General features: G+C 34.6%; 1 long non-coding RNA gene across 1 annotated transcript in view; it reads right to left on the bottom strand.

Annotated features, from left to right (window-relative positions):
- LOC110216758 (uncharacterized) overlaps positions 1–19,769 on the bottom strand; it is a 104,128-nt gene that overhangs the window by 54,678 nt on the left and 29,681 nt on the right. Inside the window, exon 2 of the long non-coding RNA XR_013487493.1 lies at positions 18,498–18,520. This is a non-coding gene — a long non-coding RNA (uncharacterized LOC110216758). The remainder of the gene's footprint in view (positions 1–18,497; positions 18,521–19,769) is intronic.

Raw genomic sequence — 19,769 nt, 5'->3', positions numbered from 1 at the left:
CTGATAAATTGTTGTAATCTCTTTGTTAATATTTTATATGAAATTTTTGCATCAATATTCATTAGGGAAATTAGTCTATAATTGCCTTTATGTGTTTTGGCCCTTGCTGGTTTGATTATAAGCATAATATTTGTGTCATAAAACGAATTTGGCAGTAGTCCTTCTTTGGCTATTTTTCCAAATAGTTTATATAGTGTTGGAATTAACTGTTCTTCAAATGGTTGGTAGAATTCATTTTAAAGCCATCTGGTCCTAGATATTTTTTTCTCAGGGATTTCATTGGTGGCTTCTTCAATTTCTTTTTTGAAAATAGTTCTATTTAAGTACTTTATATCCTCTTCTGTCAATCTGGGCAATCCATATTTTTTGTAAATATTCATTCATTTCACATAAATTGTCAGATTTATTGCCATACAGTTGGACAAAATAGAGCCTAATCATTGCTTTCATATCCTCTTCATTGGTAGTGAATTCACTCTTGTCATTTTTGGTACTGGCAAGCTGGTTTTCTTCTGTTTTTTTAGTCAAATTAACTGTTTGTTTTCCCATAAAACCAGCTTTTAGCTTTGTTTATTAATTCAATAGTTTTCTTAATTTCATTTTTATTAATCTGTCCTTTGATTTCCATATTTCCAATTTGGTATTTAGTTGGGCATTTTAACTTTGTTTTGTTTCTAGCTTTTTAGTTGAACACCCAATTCTTTGATTTCTTTCTCTACTTCATTCATGTAAGCATTTAGAGACATAAAATTTCCTGGAAGAGCTGTTTTGACTGGATCCCATAAGTTTTGATGTGTTGTCTCATTATTGTCATTTTCTGATGAAATTATTAATTGTTTTTATGATATGTTGCTTGACCAACTTATTCTTTAGGATTAGATTAATAATTTCTAATTAGTTTTGTCCTATTTTTCCATGGCCCTTTATATTTCACATAAATTTATTGCATCATCATCTGAAAAGGATGCATTTAATATTTCTGCTTTCTGCACATCATTATGAAAGTTGTATGCCCTAATATATGGTCAATTTTTGTGCAGGTGTCATATAACCCCTGAGGGGGGAAAAAAAGATATATTCCTTTCTGTCCCTATTCAATTTTCTTCAGAGGTCTATCATATCTAACTTTTCTAAAATTCTATTCACCTCCTTAAATTCTTTCTTGTTAATTTTCTGGTTAGATTTATCTAGTTCTGAAAGGGGGAGGGGGAGATCCCCCACTGGTATAATTTTGCTGTCTATTTCTTTCTTTAACTCATTTAAGTTTTCCTCTAAGAATTTGGATGCCATACCACTTGGTGCATATAGGTTTAGTACTGATATTACTTCATTGTCTATGATACCTTTTAAGATGTAGTTTCCTTCCTTATCTCTTTTAATTAGACCTCTTTTTGCTTTTGCTTTGTCTGAGATCAGGATTGTTACCCCAACTTTTTTTTTACTTCAGCTGATGTAGAAGCTACTAAATCTTGTGTAATCCTGACTGTGGTTCCTTCATATTTGGATTGTTTCCTTTTTCCCCTTTTTATCAATTTATTTTGATTTATAAATAATCACTTCCATAAGCTTTTGAGTTTTAAATTTTTCTCCCACTCACTCCCCAAGATGGCTCACAATCTGACATAGGCTATACACATATGTTCTTATTAAACATATTTTCACATTAGTGATTTTGTAAGGAAGAATTAGAACCAATGGGAGGAATCATCAGAAAGAAGAAACAAAACAAAACAGAAAAAAAATAGCAAATACTGTGCTTCAATCTGCATTCAAACTCCACAGTTCTTTCTTTGGATGTGGATAGCATTTTCCGTCATGAGAACTTTGGAGATGTCTTAGATATTTGTATTGCTGAGAAGAACTAAGTCTATCAACGTTAGCCATTGCACAACCTGTCTGTTACTGTGTACAACATTCTCCTGGTTCTGCTCACTTCACTCAGCATCAGTCAATACAAGTCTTTCCAGGATTTTTCTGAAGTTCACCTGCTCATCATTTCTTATAGCACATGAATGTATTGGATTTTTATCTTTCTGGCTGCTTGCAGTATTTTATTTCCTCCTTGACCTGATAATTCTGGAATTTGGGTACACTATTCCTTGGAGTTTTCAGCTTGGGATCTCTTTCAGGAAGTCATAGGCAGATTCTTTCAATAACTACTTTACCCTGTGGTTCTAGGATATGAGGGCATTTTCCTTTCATATTTTTTTTTGAAAGATGCTGTCCAGGCTCTTTTTTTTTTTTATAATGGCCTTCAGTTGGTCCAGTAATTCTTAAATTATCTTGCCTGGATCTATATTATAGGTCAGTTGTTTTTACAATGGGGTATTCTACATTTTCTTCTTTTTTTTTATTCTTTTGATTTTGTTTGTGTGATTCTTGATGTCTCACAGTCATTGGCTTCCGCTTGCTCAATTCTAATTTTTAAATAACTATTTTCTTCAGTTAACTATTGTAACTTCTTTTCCATTTACCCAATTCTACTTTTAAGGGAGTTGTTTTCTTCAGAGGACTTTTTTTTTCCATTTGGGAAATTCTATTTTTCAAGGAGTTGTTTTCTTCAGTCAATTTTTGTGCTTCCTTTTCCAAATGGTTGACTTTTTTTCATAATTTTCCTGCATAACTCATTTCTTTTCCCAATTTTTTTGTACTTCTCTTACTTGATATTTAAAATCCTTTTTGAGCTCTACCAAGAGGACTTTTTTGGCTTGAGATCAATTTATATTCCCCTTTGAGGAGTGACCCGTAGGCAGTATGACATTGTTATTTTCTTCTGAGTTTGTGTATTAGTCTTCCCCATTGCCAAAATAGCTTTCTATGGTCAAAATTATCTTCTGTTTCTTACTCATTTTTCAGCCTATTTTGTGACTTTTAAAGTTAAGCTCAGCTCCTGGGCAGGGTCACTGTCCCAAGCTTCTTGTGCTAGAGGTCAGGGGCTTGATCACTGACTTTTTGCTCCCAGGCCTCAGGTGCTTGTGACTTGTCCACTGTGCTAGGATAGCCCAAACTGCTTGTGCCTATTGTTCTGGAGTTCCAGGGCTCACAATTTCCCTTCTGCAATGGGGCTGGAGGCTTCACTTCCGGCCCACTGAGCCAGGACCAATGGGCTTTGGTTGCTGATCTGTGCTATGGCTAAAAGCTTCCTGCTGGCTGTCCCACAGACACTCTTTGTGCTGGGTTGCACTCCCCTTTTACCCAAGTGAGGCAGACCTTTCCTAAAGTTATCTTAAGCTGGACAATTCTTTCACTGCATCTTTTTATGGGTTCTGTCACTCCAGAATCTCTTTAGAGTCTTGATTAAACATTGTTTCTGAGGGAGACTGGGGAGAACTCATACAACTTCTTGGCTTCTTTCTACCATCTCGGCTCTACTGCTTCCTGCATCTACTTATATAATCACATATTTTTATTGTTTTTGTTATTGATATGGTCAATTAAGCTGCTATGTTTCTTAATGTTGAACTAACCTTGCATTCCTAGTATAAATCTCTTCTGGTCATAATGTATGGTGTTTTTGATATATTACTAAAATTTCATTGTTAACATTATATTTTTTTAAAAATTGCAATTATATATATGTGTGTGTAAATTATATACATATATACATATATATATGCATGTATATATGTATGTATATTAGCTCAAAACAAAGATATTAATTAAGATAACATAGTAACAATGGGCATGATGCTGGCTGTTAGGAAGACAAAAACCAAAATGAAATTGTCAGTGACATCAAGCAGATTATATTCTTCTTTTGGGGTAGGAGAGAAAAATATTCACCTATACAACACATAAATGCAAAATATTTACAAATGAAAATGCCCATGCATTACCCCGGTAAACTTGGGGAACACTTTCTCACAAATATGCAGGACATCATTTTGTTACCAATGAGGAACATGTGGCCAAAGCAGCTCATGATTTCAGTACTAAAGAGCCTCATATTCTTTTTTTCATATTTTTAAATTTATTGTTAGTTTTTACCATTCACTTGCACAAGATTTTAAGTTCCAAATTTTCTTGTCTCGCCCCTCCCTCACCCCAAGACAGCGTGTATTCTGAATACCTCTTCCCCTAATCTGTCCTCTATTCTAACACCCCAACCCTTCTTTTATACCTTTCCCCTTCTATTTTCTTGTTGGGCAGGACAGATTTCTACAACCCATTGCCTGTACCTCTTATTTTCTAGTTGCATATAAAAACAATTTTTAACATTTGTTTTTAAAGCTTTGGGTTCCAAATTCTCTCATTTCCTGCCTCCGTATCCACCCACATAGAGATGGCAAGAAACTTGATAGAAGTTATACAAGTGTAGTCATGCAAAACACTTCCATAGTGGTCATGTTATGAAAAACTAACTATATTTCTCTTCATCCTATCCCACATTCTGTTTATTCTGTTCTCTCTTTTGACCCTGTCCCTCTTCAGAAGTGTTTCCTTCTAATTACCCCTCCCCCAATCTTCCCTCCCTTCTATCTTCCACCCTTTCTTATCCCATTTCCACCTATTTTCCTGTAGGGTAAGATAGATTTACAAACCTAGTTGAGTGTGTATATTATTCCCTCCTTAAGCCAAATCTGGTGAGAATAAGATTCATTCATTCCCTCTCCCATTCCCCCACTTCCCCTCCACAGTAAAATCTTTTTTCTAGTCTATTTTATATGAGATAATTTACCCCATTCTACCTCTCCCTTTCTCCTCCTAATATAATCCTCTCTCAACCCATAATTTATTTCTTTATCTTCATCTCACCCTATACCCTCTATCTATCTATCTATCTATCTATCTATCTATCTATCTATCCCTCTATCTATCTATATGCATACATATATATACACATACATAAGTATGTGTATATATATATATACATGCATACAGATATACACACACACACACACACACACACACACACATATATATATTTCCCTCCAACTACCCTAATACTGACAAATATAATCTTTCCATGTAGGAATATAAACAGTTCAACTTTAATAAGTCCCCTATGATTTCTCTTTCTTGTTTACCTTTTTACATTTCTCTTGAGTATTGTATTTGAAAGTCAAATTTTCTATTCAGCTCTGATTTTTTTTTTTATCAAGAATGCTTGAAAGGCCTCTATTTCACTGAATATCCAATTTTTTTTTTTCCCCTGAAGGATTATACTCAGTTTTTCTGGGTAGGTGATTCTTGGTTACAATCTTACCTCTTTTGCCCTCTGGAATGTCATATTCCAAGCCCTCGGGTCCCTTAATGTAGAAGGTGCTAAATATTGTGTTATCCTGATTGTGTTTCCACAATACTGGAATTGTTTCTTTCTGGCTACTTACAATATTTTCTCCTTGACCTGGGAACTCTGGAATTTGGCTACAATATTCCTAGGAGTTTTCCTTTGGAGATCTCTTTCAGGAGGTGATGGCAGATTCTTTCCATTTCTATTTTACATTCTGGTTTGAGAATATCAGGGCAGTTTTCCTTGATAATTTCTCAAAAGATGATGTCTAGGATCTTTTTTTGATCACAGCTTTCAGGTAGTCCAATAATTTTAAAATTATCTCTCCTGGATCTATTTTCCAGGTAAGTTGTTTTTCCAATGAAATATTTCACATTGTTTTATATTTTTTCATTCTTTTAGCTTTATTTTACAATGTCTTGATTTCTCATAAAGTCACTAGCTTCCAATTGCTCCATTCTAATTTTGAAGGAAGTATTTTCTTAAATGAGCTTTTGGACTTCCTTTTCCATTTGGCCAATTCTGCTTTTGAAGGCATTCTTCTTCTCTTTTTGGACCTCTTTTGCCATTTGGGTTAATCTGTTTGTTAAGGTGTTATTTTCTTCGGTATTTTGGGGGGTCTCCTTTAGCAAGCTGTTCACTAGTATTTTTTTTTATCATTTTCTTGCATCACTCTCATTTTTTTCCCCCAGTTTTTCCTCTGCTTCTCTTACTTTCTTCTCAAAATCCTTTTTGAGCTCTTCCATGGCCTGAGACCAATTCATATTTTTCTTGGAGTCTTTGGATGTAGGAGCTTTGACTTTGTTGCCTTCTTCTGCTTGTATGTTTTAATCTTCTTTGTCACCAAAGTAAGATTCTATGTCTTACTCTTTTTTGCACTGTTTGATCATGATCCCAGCCAATTACTTGAGTTATAAACTCTTAGTTAAGGTAGGGATCTGCTTCCAGTGTTAGAGAATGTACTGTCTCAAGCCTCTAGAGTTTTGTGCAGCTGTTTTCTGAAGCCCTTCTAGGGACCTGTAAATTTTCAGTTCTTTCAAGTTGGTATGATCAAGAATGATGTGTTTACTCCTTTCCTGGCTTGTGATCTGGTCTATGAGTGACCACAAGCACTCTTTTCTGCCTTGGAATTTTGAGGAGGATTCTCACTCTACTGCCACTACAAGTTCCACCATGTTAGTGCCCCTACTCACCCCAGGATTACCACCCAGAACTGCTACCCGGGCCTCAGCATGAGCAAAAAGATCCCTACAATCCCCTTCTGATCAACCACTTGATCCCTTCTCCTCCTGTTGGCTGACAGCCCTGGAAGCAGCTGTTGCCCCAGGGCTGTGCCAGGACTGGGGCTAGGCAGATCTCCTCTCTCACCGTGGTCACAGATCTTTCCTACTGACCATCTAAGTTGTCTTTGGTGTTTGTGGGTTGAGAAGTCTGGAAAATGGCAAAGCTCCCATTGATTCAGTCCCCTGAGGCCTGCTGCAGGTTCACTGAGGCCCCATCTTTGTGTGGCCCATGCTGAACTGTGCTCCTCTCCCAGCCTAGTACAACAGACCTTTCCAATCCACCATCCAGGTTGTCTTGGGCTGGAAATTTGTTTCACTCTGTCTTTTTGTGGGTTCTGATGCTCTAGAATTTGTGTAGAGCCATTTTTACAGGTGTTTGGAGGGGTTAGGGGAGAGCTCAAGAAGGTCACTGCTTTTACTCCACCATCTTGGCTCTACCCCTATATATTGAAGAAACCAGTCTATAGTTTTATTTCTTTGTTTTTGTTCTTCTTGGTTTAGGTATTGAACACATATTTGTGGCATGAAAGTAATTTGGTCAGACTCTTTCTTTACTATTTTTTCAAAGGTGTTTTATTTATAATATTGGGATTAAATTTTCCTTCAATATTTGGTAGAATTCCTTTATATCCATTTGGTTCTGGAGATTTTTTTTTCCCTCAGGGAGCTAAAATGAATCACCCTAAAATACATACAAGCACAACTTAAAAGAAAAATATAGCTTGGTCATAAAGTGAATTAGAAGTCCTAGAAAAAATGCAAGAGTTTAAAAATAAAATGAGGGCACAAGAGGAAATAAATAGCAAAAAGGTGAAAAATAGGAAGGCAAAACTTGTAAAGATAATTAGCAGCTTAGTACAACAGGTACAAAATCTTACCCAAATAATAGTCTCCTTGAAAATTACGACAGAGCAAAATAAAGTTCAATAATTTTGTGATACCACAAGAAATATTAAAACACTATCAAAAATTGAAACATGTAAAAGAAAATGTAAGGTAACATCACATACAAATACCTAAACTAGAAAACTGATCAGGGGAGAGAATTTAAGAGTCATTGGACTTCACAAAACTATGACCAAACAAAATGAAAATAACCCACCATGAATTACATATTTCAAAAACCCATCAAAAGAAACTGTCCAGCTACATAACAATGAGTATAAAGTAAAAAGAGAAGGAATCCATTGATCATCTTCTGAAAAAAAATGCCAAAATGAAAATTCCCAGAAATGTCATGGCCAAAATCAATAGTTTAAGTGCTAAGAAACTATACCAGATTTAGTGGGTACAACCATGAAGGAGAGCAGAATGTTGAATATTCCAAAAGGCAAAAGAGATAGAACAAATAATAACACACCAAGAAAAATTTAGTGGAATCCTACTGGAGAAATGCAAATGGAACCTTAATGAAAAAGAATTCCACACATTACTGATGGAAAGACCAAAGCTGTGTAGAAACTTTGAAGTATAAAGACAGAAAGGAATGTATACAGTGAAATGCAGACAAATAAAAGTGAAAAATCAGATAGGACTGCATAAGAATGAATTAATTACATTCTAATGAGAGGGAGAATAATTCAAGTGTCTCCTGAGAAACTGAAGTCATTGACTGTAATAGAGGGAGCTAAATAAGATAGAATGTCTCAGGAATAGTCTTGTTGTTTTGATAATTTTAAAAGAAGAAAAGGAAGGGAAAGAAAAATGATACACTAGGGAATATAAAGTGAATAAGAAAGGGGGAATTTATCTTTCATAATTGGAATAAACATTTAGATGTCAACACAAACAAGGAAGAGGTACAGTAACACTGTCACTTAAGCCACATTTTTATCTGAAGTGGTCAAATGAAGGGGGGAAAACACACTACTCTATCATACACACACAGAGAGACCAACAGAATTTGGTGTAGAAATCCATTCAACTCAACAATGAAACAGGAAGAAAAAGGAAAGGTATAGAGATAAGAGGGGGGAATAACAGAGATAGTAGATTCAGGGAGATTTTTTGGCGTAAAGCAACAAACTCCACGTTCCAAGGAAGTTGGCAGAGGGAGAAATAGTAAGAACAGTTTAAAAAATAAATAAATAAATAAAATAAACATTAAATATCAGGGATGTCTGTGAGGGGAAGAAAGGAGAGACAAAGGAGAGGAACCTCATTGCATTAATCATACAGCATAGGCTCTGAGCATATTCCTGTCCCATGACCCATTTCTTGTTTTTAAAGAATAAAGGCAAGAAAAATAAAAGATAGAATTATACAAACAATCATAACTAAGAGTGTGAATGGGATTTACTTACTCATAAAATATAAGAGGCTAGCAAAATAGATTAGAAAGTAAAATCCAACAATATGATATTTACAAGAAACAGACTTGAAACATAAAGACTCATACAGGTTTAAAATGAGAAGCTAGAGAAAAAAAGCACTATGGTGTAACTGAATTCAAAAAATCAGGGACAGTAATCATGATCTCCGTCAAGATATCATCAGAAATTGATTAACATAGATATACAGGAAAACAACACTTTTCTGAAAGGGAACATGGAAAATGAATTTGTATCAGTACTTAACATTTATGCACTGAATACATAGCATAAAACATGGGAAGAAAATGATAAATAACTTATAAGAAGAAACAGATGTAACAGAGGTGATCCTGGCCAGTTAGGTAGGTTAAATTTTCAATCTTCTCCCCGGATTCCTCAGTACTTTAATGTAATTTAGAATGGGGATGGGTAGGGGTGGGAGTGTCTATGACTAGCTTTTGGTGATGGTATTCACCCAAGTATAGGGGATTGTTTTGCTGTATCCTAATTCCATTTTGCCTATCAAATTAGCTTTTACACAGAAATATTTACTTCCAAAAGTATAATCACAAATACACAAATGTATTCCCTTAACACATGGGAGGTGTAATCTTCCTCTCTCTGCCCCTTCCTGTATCACCTCAGTCTGTGAGGATTGGAAGGGAATTAGGTTCAAAGCTTGGTTCAGTTCCCATAGAGCATAATATCACTTCCAGCTTAAATACCCACATTGACCTAGCATCTCAGGCAATCTGCTTTCTCAGAACTTCCATGTCATGCTGGATGGCTGCACCATCCTACCCACAATCCTGGCTCCAAGATTGCCATGACTTGAATTATTGGGTCCCACAGGGATCACTTCTGGTACCTGAAACTGAGGACAAACAATACAGAACAGAAACAACCACCACCAGGCCCATTTCTCAGAGCTACAATAAAAGAAGGAGAAAAGGGGAAAAAAAGCCCTACTTTTCTCACTGGTTCAGTTCAGAAGTGCTCATGTTTTAGGTAAATGTTGATCTTCACCTTTATGTAAGTACGTTCATATTATATAGACAACAAAACTACAATAGCAGTGGAATATTATCTACCCATTTATGAACCAAATAATTCTAACCAAAAAGAAAAAAAAAAGAATTTAGGCACTTGAAGAGAATCATAAAAATTTCATATATGATATACCTCTCAAAATTATTAAATGGGGATAAAAATGAGCATGCATATTTCTAATATATAATTAACAACTTTATAAAAATTGACAAAAGGAGAAAAAAAAGAATTGGAACTTTCCTTATCAAGCCAAGTAGAATATGTGAAATTAAAACAAATGGGCAGAATTCTACATAATAGGACTAAACTGGACTCTGTTTCAATTACATCAGGGCAAATCAAGTATGTATATTTCACACTATTGTTTAATATAGTGGTAGAAAAACTATGTATAAAACAATGAGAAAAGAAGAATTGAGGATATAAATAGTCAAAAAGGAAACAAAATTACCACTTTTGAAAATGAAAAAATGGTATACTGAGAGAACTTCAAAATATCTACTAGCAATTAATTGGAACAAGTAATAAATTGCTCCAAGTTGTAGAATTTTTAGGAATACACATAAATCACCACCATTTCTGTATATTTCCAACAAAACCCAATAAGAAGAAATAGGAAATAGAAGGAAATGCCATTTCAAATAACTGCTGAGCACATAAAATACTTGAGAATTTATCTATTAAGATAAAAATAAGAATTGTATTATGGAGACTACCAAGTACTCTTTGTAATAATTTAAAAAGGCATGAATAATTGGAAAAATGCCAATTCCTCATGAATGGACCAAATTGATATAGTAAAAATGAAAATATTATGTAAATTTATTTATTCTGTGTCATGCCAATCAAATGTCCAAAGGAATACTTTATGTAGGAAGAAAAATTCATAAGATAGTTCATAATTCATAAATGAACAAATGATTTTTAAAAATCACATGGAACATAATAAAATAAGATGGAGAAGAAAGAGGCCAGATCTCTAACTATACAGACTATTCAAAGGTTAGTAGTCAAGACAGTTTAGTACCAGTTTTAAAATATTTTATTTGGTGGATCAGCTTAAGCACTCAACATCGAGAGGCAAACCAAACTACTATAGCAGTATTTGATAAACCCAAACATGCCAAATACTGGGCTAGGGCCTCATACTTCACAGAAATTTTTTGAAAAACTGAGGCTTATTTAAACTTGTTTAGACCCACACCTCACACCATATACCAACATAATCTCCAAAAGGATAAATGCCATGTCTAAAAGATGACATCTTAAAACAATTAGAGGAGCAAGGAAGATATTATCTTTCTGATCTGTGGATAGAGGAAGAATTTATGACCATCAAAGTACAGAGAAAATTACCAAAGGAAAAAATGGACAAATTTAATAACATAAAATTTGAAAGTTTTCACAGAAATAAAATAAATTCAGCTAAGCATAGTAGAGAATCTGTTAACTAGGGGGTGGGTGCTTTGCAATGTGTCTCTGATAAATGTTTACTTTCCACAATACGTTTGGAACAGATTCAAATTTATAAAAACAAGGGTCATTCTGTAATTGACAAAATACTAAAAGGAAGGTTACTTCTCAAGAGAAAAAAATCTAAATATAATCATCCATTTAAAAAATCCCAAAATATTAATAATTAAATACATTTAAATTAAACCAAGTCTGAGATTCTACTTTATACCCATCAGATTGGTAGAGTTGAAAAAAAAGTAAATGATAAATGTTGAAGTGATTGAAAATGGACCATTGATGAACTATTAGAAGAAGTATGGCTTGGTCCAATCATTCTGAAAAGTTATTTGAAGATATGTGCAAAAAGTTACTAAACTATGCATGACATTTGACCAAGTGATGCTACTAGTAAATAGGCCCATACTCCAAAGATGTCAAAAAAAGAGGAAAGGTTCATTATGTACACATATTTATTGCCGTTCTCTTTGAAGTGGATAAGACCTCTAAGAACTAACTGATATAGAGTGAAGTGATCAGAACTAGAAGAATGGCTTACAGAATGGTGACAGCACTATTAAATAAAATAACTTTGAAAGACTTTGGAACTCTGATAAATGTGATGAAAAATCATGATGCAAGAGTTCTGATGATGAAGCTCAATCCATCTCCTGCCAGAGAGATGATGGAAATAAAATGGAGAATGAGACATAGATTTTTGGACATGGCTAATATCCAAATTTGGTTTTTTGGACTACAGATATTTGTTATGAGAGTTTTATTTTAATTTAATTGTAAATTGTTCAGTTGAAGCAAGACAAGAATGTAGAAGGAGAGGCAAAGACTAGAAAGACAGAGAGAACCTTATAAATGAGAGGACAGACAGAGCCAGAAGTCTTTGAATGTTTTTTATAACTAGTAGACTATGCCTTTGCTAATACCATCTGTTCTCAACCACAGGGGTATTTATTTAACTGAGAACTATTATCATCATCTAATCTATTAGTGCAAATGATAGATATTTGTTGAGTGTCATTAAGATAATAAGCTTTGTTTTTCTTATCATTTGTTATTGAGATTTTTTTGTTAATGTAAACACCACTGAAACCCCTGAGGAAAATAGTTAAACAACATTCTTGAAAAACATATAACATATAATATTAAGTTGATTATTGAATCGCATAGGCTAACTCAAGGATCCCATCTCTGTCAATAATACACTGCAAAAGCACTGAATCATTATCATTGTACTCTTTCCTTTAAGTGCACGAAGGACTTCATTTTTATCAGTCAACAAGGATTTAGTAGTCACCTACCATATGCCCTGTACTAGTTATTTCAGCAACTGAAATGAGCCATCTAGGTGTTAATGCTTTTAAAATCTATACGGATTCTCCACTCATTTAATTTAAGACTTTGGAATAAAATGAAATTAGCATTCTTATTGTCTATCATGTGACAGACACTGTGCTAAGAGCTTTACAAAAATTATCTCATTTTAACCTCACAAAACCCTTTGATATGTCATATTATTATTCCTATTTTAAAGTTGAGGAACTGAGGTATATAGAGGTTTAATGACTTGCCCAGGCTCACATATTTAATAACTGTATGAGGTTAGATTTGAACTTGTCTTCCTTATTCAAAGTCCAATACTCTACCTACTAGCTGTTTTTAAGAAAATATACCATTTCTTTTGATTTTCTCTTGATTATGATTTTTAATTCATTAAAATATACAGCAGATAACATGATGCTGCACAGAGAGGACTGGCTTCAAAACCAGAAAGATACAGGTTCAAGTCTGGCCTTTGACACATAATGGCTACTTGACCCTGGATGAGTTATTTAACCTCTGAAAACTCTATGCAATTCTTTAAGACTTTAAGATAGAAATGGTGACCAACTACATTGGTAGAGGGATCTTCTTCAACTTATTTTCGTTAGCAATGGAAATACAATTCTAGTCCCTGTCTTTATCCTTATTTAAAAACTAGTAAACAAAGAAGTGATGAATTCAGAGATAAACAATTAAAAAAAGGATGAAGGAAAAGTCATTTGGTAATTTGGGGTAAGTCTATTATTCACTCATTTTCACCCTTACTCTTGCCTTTACACCACATTAAAGATTAGATGACAGTGACACAGTAAATGGATGCCATCTGTTATGATGTCACCATTTCAGCATTGTGACATTGATGTCAAATCAAACGGAAAGACAGATGGGTTTGGGAAAATGTGAACCTCATTAGAATATAAATATTTTAAATAATTAGCAAATGTAGCAGGGAAACTTTTAGAAAACAGGAAAGACAAATAAAGTAGGCCTTTATATTATGATACAGTTTTTATTTTTTTTAGCTTTCCTCTAATTTGAAATATTTGAAAAGGAGAACATAGTAATTATATGCCTACAGTGGCACTGTGATCTGAATGTTAAACATGTAAATTGATTTTAGTCACATATCCTTTAATACTATAAGAATTTGGAAGCTACTTCTTGGTATCTTAAGATGGAAGGTACTCTAAGGATCATCTGATCCAAATCTTTCATTTTAGAAATTAGGAAACTAAGCTACACAAAGGAGGAGAAATTGGATTAAGATCACAGAGGTAGTCATTAGTGGAGGGAAGGTGGGAGAGGATTCAAACCAATCTTTATTGATTACAAGTCCAGTGCTCTCTGATAATATTCTTCCTTGAGGCATCTTACTTTCTGACCTAGACAGAAGTTTATAGACCACTTGAAAAATGGTATACCTGGGGGCAGCTAGGTGGCACAGTGGATAGAGCTCTGGCCTTGGAGTCAGGAGGACCTGAGTTCAAATGTGGCCTCAGACTCTTGACACCTACTAGCTGTGTGACCCTGGCAAGTCACTTGACCCTGATTCCCTCAACAAAAACAAACAAAAATGTTATACCTTTATTGCTCTCTTCAAAAGCATAGCCCCTATTCCAAATCCCATTAATATGAGACCTTCTCCTTATAAGTAGAGATGAATGATCTGTTGATGAAAGGCAAGACAGATCTAGTATTCATCAGTCCCTCCTTGGCTGGAGAGAGAAGATGGAAAAAGTCACCCCTACATCAGATTGCTGAAGGAAAAGATTCTGGGGGAGTATGAGAAGAGCTAGCAGTTTCCATCACTTCCTCATTCCCAGTTTACTACTCTTGATATTTTTAGGGAGTTTTTCCTTTGTATGAGACAGAACACTCTCTCTTGGTTGAGCTGGTATCTCACTCACAATGGGAGAGCTCTTTCAGTATGACATTTATATTCTCACATGCACATCTCTGAGGTTCTGTTTTGCTCCTGATTTGGATAAATGGGTTTCTTTTCTATTTGCTATGTGTGCTCACTGTGGAATTGGTATTTTGTGGGAAAGGGTAAAGGCTTGAATATATATAGAATTTGGAGTCCCTCTAGCTCCCCAAAAGATGACAAAGATATAAGAACTTAGTTTGAACCCATTCATATCCCCTAGATTAACAATATTTAAGGGAGCAGATCATGTACTTCTAGTCCACTTCCCTTCTCTCTCTGAGGAGAGTAGAATGGTGGTCTCTGGCCCTAACCTCCTGTTTCCCATCCTGGAAAAAATGAAAGTATCCTTTAGAGAAAAGTGGAGGGAGAAGAGACTAAATGTGCTCATTCTGCCTCCATTTGAGCCACCCAATAAAGGCTTTGCCACTGATGGGTCCCTCTACACATGCTGGGCCCACTTCCTCCATTATAAAAGAAAAATGTTTTCAACAATTCACCCAGATGTTATCTTCCTGGATTTTAGTAAGGTCCCCATATTTTGGTCTAGCAATGATTATGTAGCATGTAGGGGCAGCTTTCTATTATGAATAGAGCACGTTTCACTTGATTGGATATTATGGCTCACAAGGAATCATGTACTTAAAACTGAAGAGGATTTATCAACTCATCAAAATTACATGTATATGTATATTTATGTGCATGTATATGAATATATATATGTGTCTATATATGCATATGTGCATGTGTACATATGTGTGTATATATTTGTGTTATGTAAATTTTATGTTTATATGTGTCTGTATGTAGACAGAGACAGAGACAGAGAGACTTCTATGCAAATGTATTTCTAAGATACTTGGACTTTCTATAGTTGAGGAGGAGGTGATTTTTTTTTTACTCTGGGGAAAGAACTGAGGAATACTTTGGCTTTTGAAAGAAGGTGCATGACTAGAATCTTATGACCTAATTTGATGGCAAAGAGTAGGCATGGCTTCAGCCAAGTTTACTGGGAACCTTTCCTCTTACCTTTAATGTGTCTGTTTATCTGTTCTTCCTTTACAATAGATTAAATGAGTAGCAGACTCTGGTATCATCTTATCTAGCTCTCAAAATAGATTCTCTTTCATTGTTGGGAGAGACATTATAAAGCATTAAAATGCACTCAAATTCTCTACTCCAAAATGTGAGTAGAAGGTTCATGTTTTGGTGCTCAATGGAGTGACTGCCAGTCTTCTTCCTCCCTCCTTCCCTCTGTTTTCCTCTTCCTTCTTTTCTTCCTTCCTACCTATATACTTTCCCTTTCTGGATTCTTCTTGAATGTGTTTTTAAAAGTTAAGAATTATAGTTAACTCAGAATGAAACAGGATGTTCATTCTACAGGAAATGTTTCTTCTATGTGAAGGCAAGTTTACAGATGATTACGAAAAAAATTATGCGGTTTTGGTAAATTTCATCTAGATATTTGATGTTCCATAAACATAGGCATGGGGGGGGTGGAAGAAGTCCATGGAGCACATACTTTTGGATATAATTTAGCATGTGAATTATGCATTTTAGGAGTGTTTCACAATCAACTTTATTAGTTATCAATTTAATAATAGTCTGAAACTGATTTAAATCATGCTCCTCATTATTGCCTAAGAGATTTCTCTTGGGATCTAATACTGAGCTATTTTACAATGATGACTTTTTTAAACTGTTAAGCAATTTTTTCAAGTCAAACTGTGGTGTGATTATTAAATTACAATCCAATAATTAACCAATGAAAAATAAATTTTTTATCTTTTGTACTACTTTAATATTCAACATAGTCAAGGATATTTATGTATCAACTCTGAATCTTTCATAACCTTACAACTTTGGTATCTTTAAGTTTTACAATGCTACAATGGTTTTCCCTTTCTTCAAAAGTGGCAAGGCCTCTATGGCACATCCCTTGAAGCATTTTCATGCAGTTTACAATATTTACCAACAAATAAATAACTGTGACATTAATTAGTTGGGTTTTTTTAATTATGTGGCATTTTAAAATAAAAAAGTGGCTTATTTTTCCATTATTTCATATGTAAGTTAAAACAATTGCTCGCCGTTGAATATTAAATATGAAAATAACATTAACCCATAGCATTTTTGATCATTTGAAAGAATTTTAAAGTTGTAAAAGGAAAACTGAATTTGGAAATAAAAATCTTATTAGTAGCAAAAAGAATGTATTTATAAGAAATGTAGAATAAGGAAAAGTTGACCACCATTAAATGAAAAATAATGAACAGTGAGGAAATTAGCTGACACTAAAATTAAAAATATTAGTATGGTATGTTAGAGATACTAATGTAGTAAAGGGGCCTCTAAAGCCTTGCTTCCAATTTCATTTTTCTTCTTCATGAATGTCACGATCAGGTTATATTTTTTTTTTCTTGGACCATTCCTTTGAGTTCTTCTGTTCATGTGAAAACTGTTTCTAGTCACACAAATTACTGGCAAATTTGCCGCTTAAAAGTCTTCACAGGGGCAGCTAGGTGGCACAGTGGATAGAGCACCAGCGCTGGAGTAAGGAGGACCTGAGTTCAAATCTGGCCTGACACTTAACACTTACTAGCTGTGTGACCTTGGTCAAGTCACTTAACCCCATTGCCTAACCAAAAAAAAAAAAAGTCTTCACAAGTTTTCTATGGGCACAGGAAGTTAAAGTAATTTGATCATGGTGCCACAACTAATGTATCAAATGAACATGGTGAACAACTTGGCCTACTCCAAGGCTGGAACAGAGCATGGTGGGTCCTCTCCTATAGACATTGCTGGATGGAGGGGGAGTGCAACAGTATTGGGCTTTCTAGAGGGGTTTGAGGGAGGCACCACACACATTCTCCATCAATTTTTATCAAGCTGATCTCAGCAATGGGAGTTTAAAGGTCTACAGGTTTTAAACACAGAATGTGACAGTTACTAGAAAGCAAAAAAAGCATTATTTGCATCAAAGGAAAGAGAAATTTAAATGAGAGCACTTTAAATGTTAGCTCTACTAGACATGCAAAAGCATGTCTTTCAGTCTTATAGACTATAAGGGAAATTCTAAGTTCATCACAAATATAAAAATCTCTAGAAAATGACTTCTATGTAAGGCAAAAGGAATATTGAATAATAATGCTGAAAATTTGACACAATTAATGCTGAAAAAGGATAACAATGCGTATGAAATCATGCATACATATATGCATATACAAACATGTATGCATATATACATGCCTACATATTACACACACATACATGCATACATATATGTGTATAGATACACGTGTGTATATACTAAATAATGTCTCAAACTCAATGTGGTTTCTAAAAAATGTATGTATGTATATGTATATGCATATATCAGTGAGTTAATTGCCTACCATGTGCCAAGCAAGCACTGTGCTAAGCACTGGGCATACAACGAAAGGCATAAAACAGTTCCTTTCTCATAAACAAATGGAGGAATACAACACATAGGAGGAGAAAAAGTAGAAGGGAGAAAAAAACGTTCCTAGTATGTGGGGAGGGGTGGTGATGAAGTCCTTTAGGTAGGGGGAATTTATGAAATGGCTATCCTGGTCCTCTTCCTTAAATAGAGGATCTGAGAGGACCTCTCTTATTTCAAGCAACACTAAGAAGACGGAGAGAGGAGCCCAAGGGACAAGGGGTATTGAGGAGGCGTGAATTTCAGGGTTAATGTGATCTTACACGAAGAGTTTCTTCAGAAAATGCTGAAGTCCAGGAGAGCACTAAGGTGTGTGTAAATATATATGCATGCATGTATGTATGCATTAGCTAGATTGCACAGTGGATAGAGAAGACACATCTCCCGGAGTTCAAATCTGGCCTCAGATATTTACTAACTGTATGATCTTGGGAAAGTCACTTACCCTGTTTACTTCAGTTGCCTCATCTGTAAAAAAACAAAACAAAATTAGAGAATGAAATGGCTAATCACTTCAGTATCTCTTCCAAGAAAACACCCAATGGGGTCACGAAGAGTGGAACATGACTGAAAAATGACTGAGCAGTAATTTTATATATATATATACACACATATACATATATATACATATATACACACACATATACATATATATACATATATACACATATATATACACACATATATACATATATATATATATACACACACAGAGAGACATACATACAAACACAAGTACATATATGTGTTATATATACTCATTATTCATAACGAAATTATGGAAATACCCTTTCTGAAATTTTCAAGGATGCAAAGCATAAAATCTTCAAAGGGTTCTTTTTTATGAAACAGGGTATTATTTTTCATTATCCATCAAATTGCCAAGAATGAGGTTTACTATTTTATCCATAAAATGTGAAAGTAAAAACACAAAGAAACATGTCTCCAGTACAGACTGCATTACTTCTATTTTAAACTCTGCAAGTTACAATTGTCACAGTTAAGGAAGGCAGAGAAGATGATTTTGGAAGAGGAATAGAAACCTGCTCAGTACATCAAAGACTATCTAACCCAATCAGCCCTTCATGAGAAGGATCTTTAAGGTTAGCAGACAAAACTGGTTAAGTAATATTCATCTCAAAATTGTTTTTCAACTGAACTTTCATACTCATTTTTCTCCCAGTGTAATGGTGTCATCCTGCACTTCACATTTCCCACAGAGTAGTACAAGAATTTAGATAAGGGTTAAAGATGATAAGTCTTGCTAAGAATAAGATAAGTTGTTTTACTCTCATCTTCTCTCTCTCTCTCTCTCTCTCTCTCTCTCTCTCTCTCTCTCTCTGTCTCTCTCTCTGTCTCTCTCTCTCTCTCTCTCTCTCTCTCTCTTTCTCTCTCTCTCTCAAACACACACACACACACACACACACACACACACACACACAAACACCTATGCTGGTGCATTACAAAAACCCAAAATACAAGCAAAGACTGGTACACATTATTTTAGATGTTGACTTTTCATGTCATTTTAACTATCCCTCTTATGCATACAATGCATATATTTACAATACAAAAAAGTTGTACCAATAATCATTTTAATATATTAATTTGTTTTAATTACACTTCATCAGTTGCTTTTCAGGCCTGTTTAACTCTTCATGACCCCATTTCAAGGCCAAAATCCATGAGTGGTTTGCCATTTCCTTCTCCTGCTCAT

Source organism: Phascolarctos cinereus, unplaced genomic scaffold, assembly GCF_003287225.1.
Source record: "Phascolarctos cinereus isolate Bilbo 61053 unplaced genomic scaffold, phaCin_HiC Scaffold_5;HRSCAF=322, whole genome shotgun sequence".
Classification (NCBI taxonomy): Eukaryota; Metazoa; Chordata; class Mammalia; order Diprotodontia; family Phascolarctidae; genus Phascolarctos; species Phascolarctos cinereus.
Note: the sequence above shows the minus strand (reverse complement) of the source record. Positions and strands in the feature narration are given on the sequence as shown.